The 20,632-nt window shown below is 42.1% G+C and overlaps 1 pseudogene; it reads left to right on the top strand.

Annotated features, from left to right (window-relative positions):
* Window positions 1–3,547: 3,547 nt before the first annotated feature.
* LOC115359101 (uncharacterized) lies at window positions 3,548–6,045 on the top strand (annotated as a pseudogene).
* The last annotated feature ends 14,587 nt before the right edge of the window (window positions 6,046–20,632 follow it).

Raw genomic sequence — 20,632 nt, 5'->3', positions numbered from 1 at the left:
CTCCTCCATTCCCTGGAATATCTGCTGGTGAGATTGTGGCTTTTCTTTTTTTTTCTTTTTTTTTTACTTCCTTTTTTTTTGCAATGCATTGCTGTTTTGAGTTATATTTTTGCATTTTGAAAAGGATTTTTGCCTAATGTAAAGGATTTTTGAGTTGGACACAAATATTTAAGTTTTTATGGACATATGGACATTGCGAGAGACCCTGAGAAATTAAGGGCATGCTGTTCTCATTTATCGAATAAACCTGTTTACTGAAAGCACATTTTTTTGACTCAAGATTTGAGAGTAAACATATGATTTAGTTTTCTTAACCTAATGCTGACAGTCAACCAATTTACAATAGTGACCTGAAGTTTTTGTGTAACTAGGCTTTTAATATAAGGCTGATTGTTACAAAACCTGTAGAATTACATTGAGAGTCAACAATGACTTTAGGGGCTCTAGTTTCGCAGACCAGGCGAGGCGGGGGCGTAGCGCAGATGCGCTTCACCAACTGGGTGTGGCCAGGCGGATTTTCCAAGTTTGGCACGCCGTTCTCGGTGGCGCAAGTACTCCGCCGTCCCTCCTACCGACGGAGGGGAGGAGAGAAGGCGTGGAGTGGGTTTGACACAGCCGATTCACATGTAGCCAATCAAATGAGCCCCTGTCCTTGCCTTTAAAATGCGCTGCGTGAAGGCGTAATGAAAGTTTACACAGCTGACATGGAGGTCTATTGCCGCAGGCGGAGCGGAGCTCAGGAGACAGGCGCGGAGCAGAGACCGGCGAGCAGTGCGGACACGTCACCAAAACCTCACAGGCAGGCTTCCGGAATGTCAGACACATGAACAATGCAATAAATACCGAAAAAAACACTATTCAATGCTACGATCACAATCAGCACATACATATATCTCCATATCAACTGTCCCGTCACAACTGATGTCAGATCAAAGGAGATTGGCACCGTTTGTGCTGATTGTGAGGTTTTGGTGATGTGCGCCAGGCAGCCAAACTTCCACTGCGCCAGCTCCGCTCCGCTTTGCGCTGAAAGTAGACGTGGTTTCAGATGGCGAGCTTTTGGCGCACCTCGGCGAAGCCTTTTGGCACGAAACTGTCACTGCGCCAAGCCGAATCTGTCGGCACCTCCCCCCGCTGCGCCGCCACTCCCATCTCAGCGAACCTCCGCCTGCGAAACTTGGAACCTGTCCGCCTCTGCCGTTTCGCCAGTCGAAACTAGCTCTGCGGGGGGTTCGCCTCACTGCGCCACTCTGCGCTGCGCCGGGAAACTAGAGCCCAAAATGTGTGAGGATAAAATGAGTGGGAGCGGATATTATGTGAAGTGGTAAGCTATTCAATAAATTAGGAGCAGCTACCATGAAAGCTTGATCACCCCTGGTTTTAAGTCTTGTCTTGGGCACATTCAGGAGCTGTTGGTTGGTCGACCTTAGTGCTCTGGCTGGAGCATGAACATGGAGTAAGAGACAACCTTAAATGTATTTTTCAATTGTGTTATGCTTATTTTGCACCATTTTTTAAATAACCTACTGAAAATGATTTGAAAGCATCTCTACTTCCTAATCCTCATTGAGTATGCAAAAATCTATAATTATGCAAATTTGCAACACCCCCCAGGTTAACTAGCTACTTAACACGGCTGCACCGCATCCCATGATGTCAACAGGCAAACTGGAGAAATATAGCCCTATCACAGCCTCTGCCCTAGACAAGTCCTGAACCTGCCTCCCTAGCAGGGGAGCATATCTATGTTCCCAGGGTTCTGTGTTGCCAAGGTCCAGTGTTCTCCAGTTCAATATTCTGTCAACACACATTAACCCTTGCCTTAACCCTCCCCCAAATACAGAGCTCGGAGACATCTTTTTCCAGGTTGCCATTATCTGCTATACAGAGCTGGGGAACATAGGACCCTGGGAACATAGGACCCTGAAAGCACATACATTATATGGACAAAAGTATTGTGCCATCCACACATTACACCTCCAGGAGCTTTTGTGACAACCCATTCTAAATCCATAGGCATTAATATGGAGTTGGTCCCCCCTTTGTGTGTCTGTGTGTCTGTGGGAATTTTTGCCCATTCATCCAGAAGAATATTTGTGAGGTCAGAGGTCAGGTGTTGGATGGGGTTGAGGTCAGGGCTCTGTGCTGGCCAGTCAAGTTTTTTCACACCAAAGTCACAAAAACATGCCTTTAGGGACCTTGCTTTTTGCACTGGGGCAGTCATGCTGGAACAGAGAGGCGCCAAAGTCTGCAATGATGAAAATATGGGTCCCTCAAGAAAAAGGTTGGGAACCACTGTTCTATGCAGTGGTCTGCTGGGGCTGTGGAAGCTCTGAAAGGGACAGGGAAAGACTGAACAAACTTTTCAGGAGAGCTGGCTCTGTCTTGGACTGCCCTCTGGACACTATCGAGGATGTGGGACAGAGAAGGATGTTAGTCAAGTTGACATCAATCATCGACAACTATACGACTATACTATACGGCTATACGACTCCATCTGATGTTTGGCATTGTGCTTGGTGATGTGTGCAGCTGCTTGGCCATGAAAACCCATGCCATGAACCTCCCAGCGCACAATTTTTGTGCTGATGTTAATGCCAAAGGAAGTTTGGAGCTCTGCAGTTATTGAGTCAGCAGAGTCTTAGCAACCTTTAGGCACTTTGCACCTCAGCATTTGGTGACCCTGCTGTGCAGCTTTACATGGTCTGCCACTTAGTGGCTGAGTTGTTGTGGTTTCTAAACACTTCCCTTTGTAATAAAACTATGTACAGTTGATCATGGAAAGTCTTGGAGGGAAGAAATTTCATAAACTGACTTGTTGCAACAGTAGCATCCTATGACATTACTATTACAGTAGGATGTTCGAATTCAGTGAGCTCTTTAGAATGAGCCATTCTTTCACAAATGTTTGTAAATGCAGACTACATGGCCAGGTGCTTGATTTTATACACCTGTGGCAGTGGGACTGAATGAAACACCAAATTTCCCAGTATTTTTGTCCATATAATGTATGTAGAACTGGCAGACACAGGATCCTTTGTCATATTCCGATTATGTGCCATATAAATCTAGGGAACCCAGCACCCTTGGAACATAGGAATGACTCCCCTGGCTAGTCTCTCTTGTGTGCTGAGTGAGTCATTCTGTTTAGATTTCCATCATTTTGGTGTGATTGGTTGTATAGTTGGTGGGTTTTAGTTCTCCCTCTTTCTTTGCAGGACTCTTAAGCAGAGTTCTGCAGAGTACAGCCTTCCACCATTCCACACATGCCCTACATGTTTGAGCCTTAGTCAGACTCTAATTCTCAAGAAGAGCCTTGTGTGCATCAACCAATAATGTCATGCCATAGGTGAGCACTGTCATGGTAGCCTAACCTAATGTATTAGCAGGTATCAGTTTTTGTTTGTCATAGTTTTTTATACAATAATACAGTTGTATTTGCTTCTCTATGTGAGTGTAATATATCCTTCAAGGTTGGTCTATTCAATCCTTCCCTGTCATGAGAACAGGAGTTTAAGTGGGAGCATAAAGCAACAAATACGACTATATGGGTATGGGCAAGAATCTGATCACCTTAAGTTCACGCTCCTCGCTAGGCTACCTTTGTGTGACACCAGCATTTTTGCAACAGCTGGCAATCATTAGCTGTTCACACACAATTTACATCACCAAAACACTCAACTGCACTAGTTTTAGCAGCATCAGAAATGATGACAATTTATATTGGGTCAGACACTGATAGGTTCTACCCATTTGTGATATCACAAATTGTACTTGTACATGCAGAGGCCATCTGGATTCCAAAGGAGGAGAGCTCAAGTACCATTGAGCAGTTCAGAGTCATCTCGCTTCTCAGTGTTGAGGGCAAAATATTCTTCAGTATTCTTGCCTGACGCCTGACAGAGTTCATCCTGAGGAACATGTACATCGACACCTCTGTGCAGAAGGCGGGAGTCCCAAAGGTGCCAAGATGCATCGAGCATACAGGGGTTGTCACCCAGCTGATACATGAGGCACGGGAAGGCCAAGGGGACCTGGCAGTTCTCTGGCTTGATCTCGCCAACGCCTATGGGTCAATCCCACACAAGCTTGTGGAAACCTCACTTAACCGACACCATGTTCCAGACAAGATCAAGGATCTCATACTGGACTATTACAACTCAGTTTGAGAGTCACCTCTGGAACAGAAACATCTGCATTTCATCGGCTAAAGAAGGACATTATCACTGGATGCACCATTTCTGTGATATTGTTCACCTTGACCATGAATATGCTGGTGAAGTCAGCAGAGGTGGAGTGCAGAGGCCCACTCACCAAGTCAGGTATGTGGCAGCCCGCCATCAGAGCATTTATGGATGATCTGATGGTGACCATAACATCAGTTCTGGGTTGCAGATGGATCCTTCAAGGGCTTGAGCGTCTCATCAACTGGGCCAGGATGGACTTCAAGCCAGCCAAGTCCAGGTCCCTGGTGGTGAAGAAAGGGAAGGTTACAGACCAGTTCCGCTTCTCACTAAGAGGCATCCAGATACCATCTGTTGAAGAGAAGCCAGTCAAGAGTCTGGGCAAGATCTATGACTGCACCCTGAAAGGCACCGCAGCCCTCCAAGTAACCACCAACCAGTTGGGAACCTGGCTGACAGCAGTGGACAAGTCAGGACTGCCAGGCAAGTTTAAAGCCTGGATCTACCAGCATCCCGACTGCTTTGGCCACTGCTGGTCTATGACGCGCCAGTCACCACCATCGAGAGCTTTGAGAGGAAAGTCAGCTGTTCCCTGTGTAAGTGGCTGGGCCTACCATGAAGCCTCAATAGCACCGCCTTGTACGGGAGGAAAAACAAGCTGAAATTGCCTTTCAGTAGCCTGATGGAGGAGTTTATGGTGACCCAAGTAAGAGAGGTGCTTCTGTACAGAGACTCCAGTGACGTCAAGCTCTCCTCTGCAGGCATAGAAGTCAGAACCGGCAGGAAGTGGAAGGCTCAAGAGGCAGTCGACCAGGCTGAGTCACTGCTGCGACACAGTAAGCTGGTGGGGGCAGTGGCATCTGGACAGGCAGAGCTTGGGAGCAATCCAAGACCTTGCTTCAACAAGGCCCAGGGGAAGGAAAGGATCCAGCTGATCCAAGAGGAGGTCTTCTCAGGGGTGGAGGAAGCCTGCTGCAGTAGGACGGTAGGGATGCGGCAGGAGGGGGCGTGGACCAGATGGGAGCAGGCAGCAGACCGGAAGATATCGTGGACAGAACTGTGGGAGTCTGAGCCACACCGGATCAAGTTCCTCAGTCCATCTATGACATCCTCCCTAGCCCATCCAACCTCTTCCGCTGGGGCCTGGCAGACACTCCACTGTGCCCGCTCTGAAATTAGGATCACTGGAGCACATCTTGAGCTGTCCAAGAGCACTGGGAGATGGGTGCAACCATTGGCGCCATGACCAAGTGCTGAAGGTCATTGCAGACGTCATCAGCACTGGGATCTCTTGCAGCAGGCATCAGCAACCAGCAAGGCAGAACATTGCCTTTGTTAAAGCTGGGGAGAAGCCACACCAGCGCCTGAACCAACCTGCTCGCAACAGCATAGGACTGGCAGCTGAAGGTTGACCTAGGGAGACAGCTCAAATTCCCAGAAAACATTGCAGTGAGCACACTCAGGCCGGACATTGTCCTGGTGTTGGAAACATCAAGGCAAGTGGTCCTGCTGGAGTTGACTGTTCCCTGGGAAGACCAGATGGAGGAGGCCTTCAAGAGGAAGAGGGCAAAGTATGAGGAGCTGGCAGGCGAATGCCGAAGCAGGGGGTGAAGGACCTGGTGCAACCCTATTGAGGTGGGGTGCAGAGGATTTGCCAGCCAGTCACTCATCAGGGCCCTCAAGATGCTTGGAGTGAAGGGACAGCACATCAGAAAACCCATCAAGAAGATCACAGATGCTGCCAAAAAGGCGTCAAGATGGCTGTGGATCATGCGGGGTGATCTGTGGACCACACAAGCTACTCAGACACAAGCCAGGGCCCGATCAACCCTGGCTAGGTCGCCTGGGGGAGGGTGTATGATGTTGTGAGACCCGAAACACCCAATGATCCCAGGATACATTACTGATGATGTGTCTGAGTTGCACCGGAGGTGTATGTTAAGATCAGAAGACACTGAATGAGTTATGGGTTTAAATTTTTGATAAGTGCTGCATGCATATATTTTCTGACATCTATGGTAAAAGACATTTATTCATACTCATACACTGGATTTTTATGGGCGAATGCTCCCAAATGTGAAGTACATGTACTGTAACATGTGCTTCACATTTCAGCTAATCTTTTTGTAATTCAAGCAGTTGTATTTTAGATCTACAGTGTCATTTTTCCCTTTTTTCCCCTTGTACGCAGCCATTGGATTCCATTCATTCCATTCATTCCAATACATGAAATTAACTTTCTTCACCAGTATTCCATCACCATAATAAAGTCAATCATCAGTTCCATAGTTCATGAATGTGGATGACTTTGTTAGCCACAGAAGCAGAACATTACAAAATATCAATCAATCAATATTGAGGGATTTTGATCATGTTGTAAAATCTTTGCTATGCCTGCATAATTTTCAAAATGGTTTGTTGTGAAGTAAAATTTTGGCAAACTGTCGTGAATAGGCCAAACATTGAAAATCACTGGTATGGTGGTTTAAGCCCCATTTGCAGGGACTTCTGCTGCCAGTTACTGCAGTGTTTTCCTCCGGTATTTCAACAATCAAAACAGGCAAATGATTTCTAGAGAGAGATCCTAGTTCATTTAAAATGAGACAGGCATCTATAAAATTTGACCCATTAATCCTGTGGAAACAGAGAACCTGATTGCATATTCATTTTTCATCATCTGACAGTGATAAACAATTCCTGCATATGCTTCATTTTAGGGATAACATGCACATGACATGATTGAATAATTGAACATTAGGTAGGTATCATATAGCATTGCTGTTCTTTATGAATGATTTAAAGCTCTGCCTAGCAGATGTTTAAATCAAACCAACAAGACTGATGCCAGCTATCCCTAGCTTGTGTTCGCTCTGACCTTTTGCACTCACCTCATTCACATAGGTTTTCTTATCCCTGTAAAATTTCCATGTGGGAAAATCTTGTGTATTGTGTATAAATGTATGCAATTATACTTGATCTATGTACAATGCAAGGCTGTGAAACACATCATATAACATGTATGGAATGCTAGATTTGTTTTTTAGTAAAATTGAAAACATAAGTTTGTTATACAGCTATTGATCTGTTGAAGTGCAAAACATAGACCGGCTGGAGACAAGACTAATGCAAAAGTAGAAATAGGAAACGCAGGCTGACTGGCCTATAGAAGAAACTATGATCTGGCAGAGTGGATGTGGTGAAGTGGATATATAGGTGTCTTGATTTCTGGATGAGCTGCAGCTCGTGGTGATCTGCTCTGACTCCAACATCCCTGTCACCACTCAATCACAAACACATAGACAGAGAGAAAAGTTGGGAGAACATATGTATTTTTTAGCAATGCTACTTTATGAGGCGGATGATCAACATATTTGACAATTATGAATATGTATTTATTTGATGAGGACAGAACAATGGAAATGACACAAACAAAAACAGTATCACCTGAGATTTTAAAGCTTGTAGTTTTGCAATTACAACACTTTATTTTTTAGATGGAAAAATGACTTGTGTAGTATTTACATGCGCTTAGAACTAATTTCAAGTCGTTACATTTTCATATTGAGGAAGAGAAGTAAAGAGGAGATATTCTTCTTTGAATTGTCAGTGTGATAGGAGTATTGCGTGACCACATTTAAAAAAAAAAGCTTTACACACTATAATTGAAAAGAAACTTCCTTTTAAATTAAATACCAGTTAGTGTCATTCAGGAAATGAAGGTCATTCTGATGTGGAATTTCAAAATTAAAGACCTTTTACAATGTTGAATTTGAGCTTTGGTTTTAATTCAGATTGAAATTAAAAGGAGCTTTACTGTTTCCATAGACTAATTTCACTTCAGAATGATAGAGAGACTGAGCAGCTGATAGTCTGGTGTAGTCACAACAAAGTGGAGCTGAACACGCTCAGTACTCAACAGGACTTCATCAGCAGTAGACTCCTTCAGGCTCCAGTATCTCTCATGACCTGAAGTGGGAGAGTTACATTGACTCTGTTGTGAAGAAGGCCCAGCAGAGACTGTGTTGCTATGCCTCACCCTTATGTCCTACTATTACATATAGTTCTGGGAACATACACTATATTACCAAAAGTATTCGCTCACCCATTCAAATGATCAGAATCAGGTGTCCTAATCACTTGGCCTGGCCACAGGTGTATAAAATCAAGCACTCAGGCATGCAGACTGTGAAACAAGACATTTGTGAAAGAATGGGCCGCTCTCAGGAGCTCAGTGAATTCCAGCGTGGAACTGTCATAGGATGCCACCTGTGCAACAAATCCAGTCGTGAAATTTCCTCTCTCCTAAATATTCCACAGTCAACTGTCAGCTCTATTATAACAAAATGGAAGCGTTTGGGAACAACAGCAACTCAGCCACGAAGTGGTAGGCCACCTAAAGTGACGGAGAGGGGTCAGCGGATGCTGAAGCGCATAGTGCAAAGAGGTCGGCAACTTTCTGCACAGTCAATTGCTACAGAGCTACAAACTTCATGTTGTCATGAAAAGGAAAAAATGTTAAGTGTTGTCATGTCTTGTCTCGTGATTTCCTGTTTTATTTTGAAACCCCACTTCCCTTCTGTGTCAGGTAACTTGCCCTTCCTGTTGTGTTTCCCTGGTTGATTGTCTTTCCCCGCCCTGATTGTTTCCACCTGTTCCCCATTACCTTGTGTGTGAGTGTATATATAGTCAGCGTTTTCCCTTGTCCTGTGCCAGTTTGTCTTGTGCCGTCTTGCCAAGTAAACCACGCCATTCTTGTCTCGTTTGCCACAGTTCGCTCTTGTCATTTTGCCTTATTGCCTCAGTTTTATTTGATACTTTGTCTTGCTAGTTTCCTTTGTTCTCCTTGACCACGCTACAGTGAGTATTTCAGTTGTTACTTTTGTATAGTATTTTAGTTGTTACTTTTGCATTTTATTTCCTCCTAGTAGAGTGTTTAATTCCTCCTAGTTGAGTGATTTTGGTTTTGTTTTGTCCTCCTTGCGAGTGAGTATTTGTGTTGTTACTTTTGCCCAATAAAGACTGTTTTCATTTAGAACCTGTGTCTGGAGTCGTGCAATTGGGTTCAGGTTTTTGCTCGGTCCTGTCACATGTGACCTTCAGATTAGCCCAAGTACAGTACGCAGAGAGCTTCATGGAATGGGTTTCCATGGCCGAGCAGCTGCAGCCAAGCCACACATCACCAAGTGCAATGCAAAGCGTCGGATGCAATGGTGTAAAGCACGCCGCCACTGGCCTCTAGAGCAGTGGAGACGCGTTCTCTGGAGTGATGAATCACGCTTTTCCATCTGGCAATCTGATGGACGAGTCTGGGTTTGGAGGTTGCCAGGAGAACGGTACATTTCAGACTGCATTGTGCCGACTGCGAAATTTGGTGGAGGAGGAATTATGGTGTGGGGTTGTTTTTCAGGAGCTGGGCTTGGCCCCTTAGTTCCAGTGAAAGGAACTTTGAATGCTTCAGGATACCAAAACATTTTGGACAATTCCATGCTCCCAACCTTGTGGGAACAGTTTGGAGCGGGCCCCTTCCTCTTCCAACATGACTGTGCACCAGTGCACAAAGCAAGGTCCATAAAGACATGGATGACAGAGTCTGGTGTGGATGAACTTGACTGGCCTGCACAGAGTCCTGACCTGAACCCGATAGAACACCTTTGGGATGAATTAGAGCGGAGACTGAGAGCCAGGCCTTCTCGACCAACATCAGTGTGTGACCTCACCAATGCGCTTTTGGAAGAATGGTCAAAAATTCCTATAAACACTCTCCTCAACCTTGTGGACAGTCTTCCCAGAAGAGTTGAAGCTGTAATAGCTGCAAAAGGTGGACCGACATCATATTGAACTCTATGGGTTAGGAATGGGATGGCACTTCAGTTCATAATATGAGTAAAGGCAGGTGAGCGAATACTTTTGGTAATATAGTGTATCTCTGATCTGTCACAGATCAGAGATTTAACTGTTACATTGTGTAACAGTTTCTTTATTTAAATGAAATTTGTTACTTTACTCAACTGCTTCAGATAGTTGTTTGAAATTATAAATGTATTTCAACATAACTAATGTGGCCTGTTATGTAAACTTTATCCTGCTTCATCCAATTTAAATTTGTATATTTATTCAATTGCATTTTTACTCAACTCAAATAGCCAATTTGAAATACAGTAAGTTTTATCATTCATGTGTTACAGTAACCTTAATTGGCTGTAGCAAGTTTGCTTCGAAGAGAGACATCATAATAACCAATTAACATCCAACCAATGTCACATTTATTAGTGCACATATTTTAGCAACAGTCAGTCTTAAACACATACTGTGAGGAACCTCCTGCATTGAAATTCGCAGCTTAAAATATATGTCACCTTAACAACAACCAATTCCATAGGACTGAATTGGTAACTGTGAGACTGAATACCCCATACTTAACACTTGGAATGTTTTCATTTTTCAACTTAAAAAGATGCAGACATTCAAAAGTCTGCCTTAGTTTACTTACTTATTAATGTGCAAAAAAACAAAATGACTTTGCATGAGATGAGCCATCAGAGTTCAGGGTTACATGGCCTTCAACAGAAGTCGGTTTCATGAATCAAACAAGTGAGCAATACTATCCTCCACCAATGTTCATGAGGACTTTTAAATGACTTTGTAAACTATGCATCTCAGTTCCTTTGTTAGTCAACAACATCACTATTTTAACAACATAACCTTAACAGTTAGTTACATAACAACCATCAGTTTCTTTGGACAGATTTGTTGAGGGCAAAAAGACAACCAATCAGTGTGGCAACATCACTCAGGCAGCTCTTGTGAACACTGTCTGCAGTGAACAGTATGCTCATTTAGTAATGTGCAAAAGGGAAAAATGAGAACTTGCAAATAATGTCCAAAACACTCAAACAAACTATCATAACGATTTCCCCTTTTAATGCTCAGACACTTGCATGAGATGAGTCTGTCAAGAGTTCAGGGTTACATGGTTTTCCACAGCAGTCTGTTTTTCAGACCATTCACAACTGAGGAACACTGCTCTCCACCGATGTTCATGAGGACCTTCTGAATGACTTTGAATGTGTACCTCAGTTCCTTTGGATAGTCTATATTGATGGCAAAAATAAGGCCCATCAGCATGGCCATGGCACTTGGGACGTCCTTCAGACCACACGGGGTTACTGCCTCCTCAAGGACAACTGACACATCAATGAGGTCTTCTCCTTTCACCATCACAATGCCAACTTTCATCACCTTGGGATGAAACATGTCCTCATCATCTGTGGCCTAAATAAAAATTCAAAGAAAGCAAAAATAACATGTACCATTTTGTTTGTTCACATGGTTACATAAAGCAGGTGAGCCTGAAAGTCTGGAATTTGATCTCATTTAAAATTACAAACTGTCAACGAAGAGACACAGTTTATTTTAAGCAACAATGACTTAAAGGTCCGTTTCCTTAATTTCTACACAAATGTATTCAAAATTGTACAATGTGCTTTAAAATTACCATTCTCCAAAAACAAACAAACAAACAAACAAACAAAAAAACACACACAATGTTGTCTTGGGCATATGTAATTGGCTTTGGGTTATGTTATTAATTCAGGGAGTATTTTGACAATGAAGTACACATGCCATGTTTTTTTTATAATGAAAATATTTCACTCAATGCAATAACATGGCTCTCATACAGGTTTTAAATAGGTTATGGATATCATACAGTATCTCTGTAGTATAAGCTATAAGCTAGAGTAGCCACAGTTTGTGACACATTTACTACATCAATTTTTTCCCCACCAAAGCTTAATAGATATTTTATTTTCGTGAAGAAATGGAGTGTACATTTTTGTCTGACATTTACATGGAGTAGTATTCAATAGTTAGGTTTCGGTAGGTAGAATTTTCCAGGACCCACAAGCCATTTTCAATTAATTGCCAGTTTATTAACACAACTGTGAAAGAGAAATTTAATAAACAACGCTGATCTCCACAGTCTTGAAGAAGCATGAGGGATCTTCTTTGAGAAAATGAGGAAGGCCCAGCAGAAGAATCGTCTTCTTCTTGAGTGAGGAATTCTGGTCACAAAAAAGAAAAAAGAAAAAAAAAAGAGAATAAAAAACCAATATCAATTATTGTTAATTGAAGACAGTTATGAAATAACAGCTTTGTTTCATGATTCGATGACGCTTCATCGTGTCGCGTTGGACGCTTCATCGCCTCCAACGCCTCATCACGCAAGTTGAAAAATTTCAACTTTTGATGCGATAGCCAATCAGTGTTGATATTCTCCCTATGTCACCTATGTCAAGAACTACCAAAGGAAATCGAAAAATGGAGGACAATATTATTGTTGCCGTGTGCAGGCTACCGGGCTGCCAGGCTGCCGTGTGCCGGCTGCCGGGCTGCTAGGCTGCCGTGTGTGGGCTGCCGGGCTGCCCTGTGCCGGCTGCCGTGTGCGGGCTGCCGGGCTGCCCTGTGCCGGCTGCCGGGCTGCCGTGTGCGAGAAGGAGCAGGCGTGGGCAAAAGTTGCGGAGGAGGTCGGACTACCAGGTAAATTTTGCGAATATATGTCCGTTGCTAATGCCGCTATTGGATGTAATTTACTATTAACCATGCTAGCGGTAACGTTAGTACTCTGCAGTGCCACAGATGGAAAAGTCTGCGGGACACCTACATCAGGGAGAGGAAAGAGGGAGAGAGGAGGGCGGGTTTGCATCAACGCGTCCATCGCGCGATAGACGCGATTGAGGAAATAAATGATTCCATGGTCACGCGACGCGTTTCGGGCGTTACGCGCGATTAAATCGCGTTCATTGCGTCCGGTGTGAACACGCCTTTAGCCTGTCACCATGGCTGACAGCTCGGCTTAGTTTTTCACTAAAAAGGATATTCACTGAAAAAAGATGTGCCCTACCTTATATGCAATGAAAATATTTGTCTAAATGTTAGGTAACGTGATTCCAGTATGTTTTAGTGGCATTCTAAGAGTCTGAAGTATATTTTGATGGTTATCAGGATATCGTGAATTGAGATAATTTTGTGACATTAAGTTTTATTATTCCCCTATGCCTACAACCTACCCTGTCACTGATTATATAGTCTGACTCACAGCATGTAGACTTTGGATATAAACTGACTGTTTCAGTCAGTATTAGCCTCCCCATCTGCTTCATGCATGTTACCGTTTTCAAAATGCCCATCACTATGTGAAACAACAACCGAGCCAACTCAAAGCTAGTAACCTACGCACTGAAAATGAATTAAACCAATTTTGGCTGTTTCAGTCTGAGCTGCCCGTTTTCAGCACTCTGCAAAAAAAGTGTTAGGACAAATTGTTTTCAAAAGGTACCATCACTGCATCCTGGTCTTCGCTCCGCCCAAGACGACAGCGATTGGTTTGGTTTACAAACAAGGCACTGAAGCTAGAGTGTTTCTTTCCCCTACAGCAGAATGATAATAGGTTCAGTCAGACCTTTTTCCAGAGAGGAGATAGGGCTGTGTATGTGACACTGATTCTAGAAAAGGTCAAATACTAAATATCAAATAACAAAACATGACAGTCTTCAATTTTTATCCATCTTTTTTTTGAACAAGTTTATGCTGACCAAAACTAACTGGATGCCCTAAACAAAAACATTAATACACACAAGTCTAATCATGTTACTGCACCTTTTTCCTAAAACAACACAGAGCATGGAAGAACAACTAACAGTTGCACACTTACATCGTCATCAAGCTGTCTTTGGAGCTCGGTCAGCCTCACTATGCCACTCTTGGCTTTGTAAAGCTCAAGGAACCCCGCTAGGTACTTCTCAAGTCCAGCAAAGAGGGAGTCTTTCAGGTCTACAGATGTAAGGCGAGCAAATTCGTCTTCAATCTGATGGATAGGGAAAAATAAAAACCACAATAACCATAAGATGCTTTTGATCAGTGCCTAAATTTGGCATTTTGAATCAATTTCACTTGAAATGAATGAAAACATTACAAATGTCATCTCAAGCCTATCTGAGAAAATACACTTCACCTGCTGTTCAGAGAACAACGCTGGCCATCTTTCTTTGACTTGAGCCACAAGAGGTTCTTCTTCAACAATCTCTTTTCTTCGTAAAGGGAATGTGTTATTCATCATTTTACCAATTTGCTTCCAGTCAGCTTTTCTTTTTTTCATCTCAATGACCATGGCTGATCTGTCCTGGTCAAGATTACTTTGTGTTTTCCCTTCTGGAAAATCTGGCAGGAAATTCACTTATGCCTTTTTGGCCCTCTTCAGTTTTCTTGACCCAGCTGGACTAGAGGTACGCGAGCGCAAGTTTACTTTGAGCTCAGAGCATCCGGCCACTCGCAGCTTCTGTTGGAAGTTGCCCATTTTAAATTTTAAACTGAACTTCCAACAGTACCATCCATTCACAGACCCTGGTTCCTTCAGACGAGGATGCCTGTTGATGAGAGCTTGGGCCACATGATCATACTCGTCAGGTTTTGGGTAGGGGCTGTGGACATATATGGCTTCTGCCAACTTATCCAAGATGTCTGATTTCATGTCTTTTGATATGTCGAGAAGGGCCCCATCTCTGTGGTAAGCCTAGTTTCCTTGCTTCAGTTTCATTTCGACATCAAAAGAAAAGGCGGGAATGACAAATGGCTGGGGCAGTTGACGAGTTTTACTACCATGGGGGCTCTCATCAAGAGATGAGGATGACAGGCTTATGGTATCTAGGTTTGAGTCTGTGTGGTGTAACTTGATGAGCACTTTCAAAGTTGCCTTATCTTTAGGCAGCTCTGACATGCTGCTCAAATTAAATAGCTCATTATCAAATTCAGGGTCTTGATACTGAACCACGAGGTCGCCATCCAATCCCAGTTTGGTCTTCAGCATCATGTAGAAGTCATCAGCAGTCTCGGGCAAGTTGTCAGTGGCGACTATTCTTATGTCATTTTCACTCAGAATGATACGCAGCAGCATGATGAATCTCACTCAAAGAAAAATAAAGAACACAAGTGTTACTTATTTCACAATGATTGAGTGTGCTCACAAACACTAGAATTCATATTCTTATCAAGTTTTTGAAGTGTATAGATTATTTATTTCTGCATGTAAATATGTCCCTATTTGTGAAACCTGGATATGCCCACCAAGTAATAGTCAAGTAATAGTATACAAATTTTCCGAACCGCATTGCTGTAAATTTGCGTGCATGGTGTAAAGATGTCCATGTCGCGTGACCACCCCCATGCCCACTAATCTAAACTCCTCACCCTCTCACACCTCACCTGTCCACAAGCTCTTAAAAGTCAGACAAAGATAACACGAGAAAAACGATCTATGTAACAGGCACATTTCACACACAACTTTTCTTGTGTGCCGAGGAAAAATAACGAGTGAAGGGGAGGCTAGCTAACGTTGGTTTGTTGGTAACGGTGGTCAGGTGTAACGTTATACCTAATGCTGCCAGACCAACAAAATCTAATTTAACTTTTGTATGTGACGTTAATGCGTTCACATGCCCGATGGCAGCACCAACGTTAGCGTCAAACGGCAGCTGAAGTGAATGAGAGGGGGGAAACGGTCGTCAACCGGCATAACAGTTAACAGCCATCTTATAAAGTTGCTCACACACCCAGTCAATTTTGCTGGAATGCGCCGCATATGTCCACCAACATAAAACAACTCCTAAACTTACCATTTACTGTTGCTAACAGACAGCGGCTAACGTTACTTAACCAGATGGTAGCTAGTGTACACTAGCAGCACATGTTAATAAGTTAGGTTAGCTTGACGTTTGGCCATGGCATACAATTACAAAGCAGCAGCCTAACATTAGCTCGTGGCTAAAGCCTTTTTTTCGACAAACGTTAACGTTACTGTTCACCAAAAACACTCTTGCGTCTGAATATTAAAAGCATGCTTACACTTCTGCGACTGGACTTACTTTATAACCAATTTTACTCACCTTGAAAACGGGTTAAGGAGATGACGATAGCTGAACGTCCAAAGGTGTGTCTGAAACTCTGCAGTTTTCAACCGCCAGAAAGTGATGACGTAATGTGTTTTAATCCCCACACCTGCCGAACTGCCTTCATTGTCAAGTTGACATGTGATACTGATGTAGCAGGATATAGATTTTCAAATTAAGGAGTTGGGACGATGTTGAGTGGTAATTTCGTGTTATCATGACAAGTTCAGTATTCCTTTGTCATCCTGACATGGAATAATATGCTAGAATAACAAAGATACAAAATAACATTTTACAGTGTGAGGGTAAGTTTCCAAATTCGTGGAAATCTGCAGTCATTACACCAATTTTTAAATCAGGAGACTCTGCAGTAATCAGTAACTACAGACCAATAAGCATTCTCCCTGCAGTTTCCAAAGTAGTGGAAAAGCTGGTGGCAGAGCAACTCATAAACCATTTGAATGACAGTCCTTCTAACCTGAATCCAATGCAGTTTGGCTTTAGAAAATACCACTCCACAGAGACAGCCATTTGCTTTTTTTTTTTTTTTTTTTTTTTTTTTGGAAAACCTTAAGTCTAAAATTGACAATAGGGGTGTCATAGGAGCTGTTTTTCTTGATTTAAGAAAGGCATTTAACACTGTGAATCATCAGATATTATTAAGTAAGGTGTCATATTTTAACTTTTCTGTAAAAGCACTACAATGGTTTGAATCATATATTGGGCAGAGGAAACAGTGTGTTAGTGAGTTCACAACACAACATCCACACCTTCTGAAAATAATCTTGGTGTACCTCAGGGCTCAGTCCTTGGACCACTACTGTTCAGTCTGTACATCAATGACCTGCCCAGTTGCTGTCCCTCAAATGTAGCTTTCCAGATGTATGCAGTCATGTATGTGCATGCTAAAACAAATACCAAGCTGCACAAGACTTCACAGCTATGCTTCAAACAGCAGGTTAAAAAAACGTGAATAGAATGACATTCAACCTATCAAATTTTAGATATATTAGAAATAATTTAACTACTGATTCTGCAAAACTATACTTAAGTGCGATGATCATGCCATATATGACCTACTGTGTAACAGCTTGGGCACTGGCATGCAAATCCACACTGAGGCCTGTAGAAATCGCATACAAGCAGGCTCTAAAAGTCTTAGACAAAAAGCCCAACTCACACCATCATTGTAACATCTTGAAAAAATATGAATTGTTGAGTTGGGAAAATATAGTAATATATGCAAATTCTATCTTAGTCTACAGATTCTCCATGGACTAGCACCACCGCCGTTAAAAGAATTTATAAAGATAAATACAAACAGGTCAACCAGAGCAGGGTCCAGAGGTGATTGCCTGATCCCACTCAGGAAAAGTGTTTTTGGCCAGTCAGTTTTTTCATATCGAGCGTCTCGCTCATGGAACACAATACCAAGTGACATACGTGACGTACCAACCCTCACTTCTTTCACGAAGCATCTAAAAAAGTGGCTATTGGAAAATCAAATCTGCACCCATATTGAATCTTGAATCTTAAGTCATCGGATATTCTGATTTGTCATATGTGCTTAATGTATCTGATATTTCTATTTGTATAGATACACACGGCGTAGTGTCATCAGCGCATCATAGCTGTGGGGCGGAGTCACCTGGGTGGAAAACATTGGTTTGCTCTCATTGATTCCTATTCATTTAGCGCGATTTTTGAATCCTATTTTCCAGTAAAATATAGATTTTCAAATGAATATCAGTGGCTTACATTAACTCTTTATTGCCAGCCGACAAAGAATGATACCTGACAAAGCTGGCCAAAATCGGAATTGATCGTTGTCCCTATCTTATAAAGGACCGGACAGACGATCCAACCCAATGGCCTCCGGTCACATACAGAGATATTTACAACTACCTGATTGAGTCGCCTGGTAAGAGACACTATTACATTTTCTACAGCTGCGTTCAACTTACCTTAATATCAAACAGCAAGAGCCAGTAATGAATTAAGCATGTTTATGGAGCTCATTTGAGTGAATTACAGGTAGGCTAGTTGTTTTGACACATGAGCTGACCAATACAGATGTTTGCTAATGACCACCTCTTAGTCAGTTTTTTCTTCTTAAGACTCAGTGGCTATGTTGCTGTCCTAGGCAAAATTACTGGCTTGCCCTCTTCCATGTTACTACTCCTACCGACCTGACCGGGTGGGTAGATATGGTGTTCGGCGGGCCGCGATATGGTGGACGGCCGGCTGCAATACCGGCCGGCTGGCATCAGGCGGATAGCTTGCAACCACTTTGTCCTTCTAATAGGCTCTGTTTTTATGTTTGGCAAACGTATGAACTTTAATTCGGGGTTTTTTGTGATATTCGATGAGCAAAACGTCACACAGCAGCTCTTGACCATTGTCCGCTCGTTGTTCTCAGTGGTCGCTAAGGCTTTGTTTTCCACCCAGGCTAAAACCGGATGTGACGTTTGTGGGCGTTCCCGTCTAGCTCCGTGTGTATCTATTAATTCTGTGTAATTGTTTATTTGATGGGAGTGTTGCTGGTGACGGGCCAGTCTGGTGACCAAGTATGTTTACATACTTTTGTTATGTATGCAAATCCTATTAATTTGTGCGTACATAATTATATCTATGTATGCTAACCTGTGCAATAACACCAGCACACACACACGTCTGTGTGTGCAAAATATGTGCAATTGGGGAACGTGCAATATTCAACTTTAGCACTTTAGCATTTATGCACTTTAGCACTTACATCACTTTAGCACTCCAGCACTACCTTATTTTTGGTCTGTCATGATAAGTTTTATTGTTTGTTTATGTTATGTACTGTACCCTTTATTCTTATTGTTATTGTACCTCGGCCCATTTACTGGTAATGTATTTCTGTTTTATTGATTACAATGATAACATCAACCTGCCTAGGGACAAAGGATGGAAATTAGCTGCTCGCTACAATCCTACATATTTACACCAAAGTGTCCATTAATATGTATTGTCCCTGATTTCTTTATCAAAATAAATAAATACTCAAATACTCAAGGAGCTCTCTGTCTTTGCAGTTCTTCAAATAGAGTTTCATGCTCATCCCCATCAGGAGTTGCTGGCACGGGCATGATGCTGGTAATATGGTTCAGGGTTTGGGCAGATGCTGGGAAACTGCAATTCCTCCCATCAAATTTAGGAGCAAGTACAGGAAAGTGTCCACATTGAGCAACACATCAAGAAAGTTTAGCTTTCCTGTTTTAAGTTTTAGTTTCATGGTCATGCTAATTATCTCCAGAGATTCTTACAGGACAAGGATGCAGAGGCCCAAAGACAAGCAATGATCATAGTTTAAACTAAGTATCAAATATTAGAGAAAAGCACTATGCATGAGGGAAGAATTTATTGTGAATTTTATTTTTTAGAATCAAAATGTTGAAATATTTTCAAGTGCATTCAAGTACACAAGTTTTAGAGCACCACATTATTTCAGTTTTTATTTAATTAACATTGTTCAATGTGTCAGTGTAAAATTACTATTGTTACCCACGCCTTAGGTTATTGTTAGCATAATTAATAATAATAAAAACAACAACAACAATCATGATAGTAATAATAACAATAATACCAATATTATTACTTCTACTACTAATACCACCACTACTACTACTACTACTACTACTAATAATAATAATAATAATAACTCAGAGATTGTAGAAAAACGGCACCAATGTCATCTCCACTCTCCTGTTGCCATGGAGATTCAACACAGCCAGTAGACAGTCACCCAAAGTCCGAACAAAAACAATAATATCCAGGAACATATCCACAAAGGCTTGTAGCCGACTTTATATAAGAGTAAATATAAGCACTATTAAAAATAAGTTTTATACTATACAGATGGAGGGACAAACAACGCATCCTCTCCAGTTCAGCTTTATATCAAACCTGGGTCTATTTATTTGTTTATTTTTTTTTAAAAAAAAACAACCTTTTCACTTACTTTTTCGCTCGTCGTCTTCTTCTTCTTCTTCTCTCACATACCTGTGCATCGGTAATAATAGTCCCCGGTTCACTTCCATTTTGGCTTTTTTGTTTGCATCTTTGCTTTTTTTTATATGCGTCATTGGTTTTTTCTATTTGCATCGCAGTGATTTTTTTAAAATTTGCAGCATTTTTTCCATTTGCACCGATGGCGGTTCTCGGCCACCGTATTTTTAGCCTTCTTGTAAACATATGTGTTAAATAATTACATGTCAGTGCAGCACATAAGTATTTACTAATTTAATTTAATTTAATTTACTAATTTTTCAAATATTATTGCATACCTCCCATTTTATTGCATTGACTTATCCCCTGGGTTCCCCTTTTTGGGTCAGTTCTGAAATGGTTCTACTCTCATATCACAGAAAGGTGATACCAGAGTAGAAGTGGGCCATCATACATCAAAAACCTGTCAGCTGTTGATATATGGACAATTTCGTATAGCTCAACAAGGATAAAAATGCATTTTTCATTGTT

Source organism: Myripristis murdjan, chromosome 5 (genome assembly GCF_902150065.1).
Source record: "Myripristis murdjan chromosome 5, fMyrMur1.1, whole genome shotgun sequence".
Classification (NCBI taxonomy): domain Eukaryota; kingdom Metazoa; phylum Chordata; class Actinopteri; order Holocentriformes; family Holocentridae; genus Myripristis; species Myripristis murdjan.
Note: the sequence above shows the minus strand (reverse complement) of the source record. Positions and strands in the feature narration are given on the sequence as shown.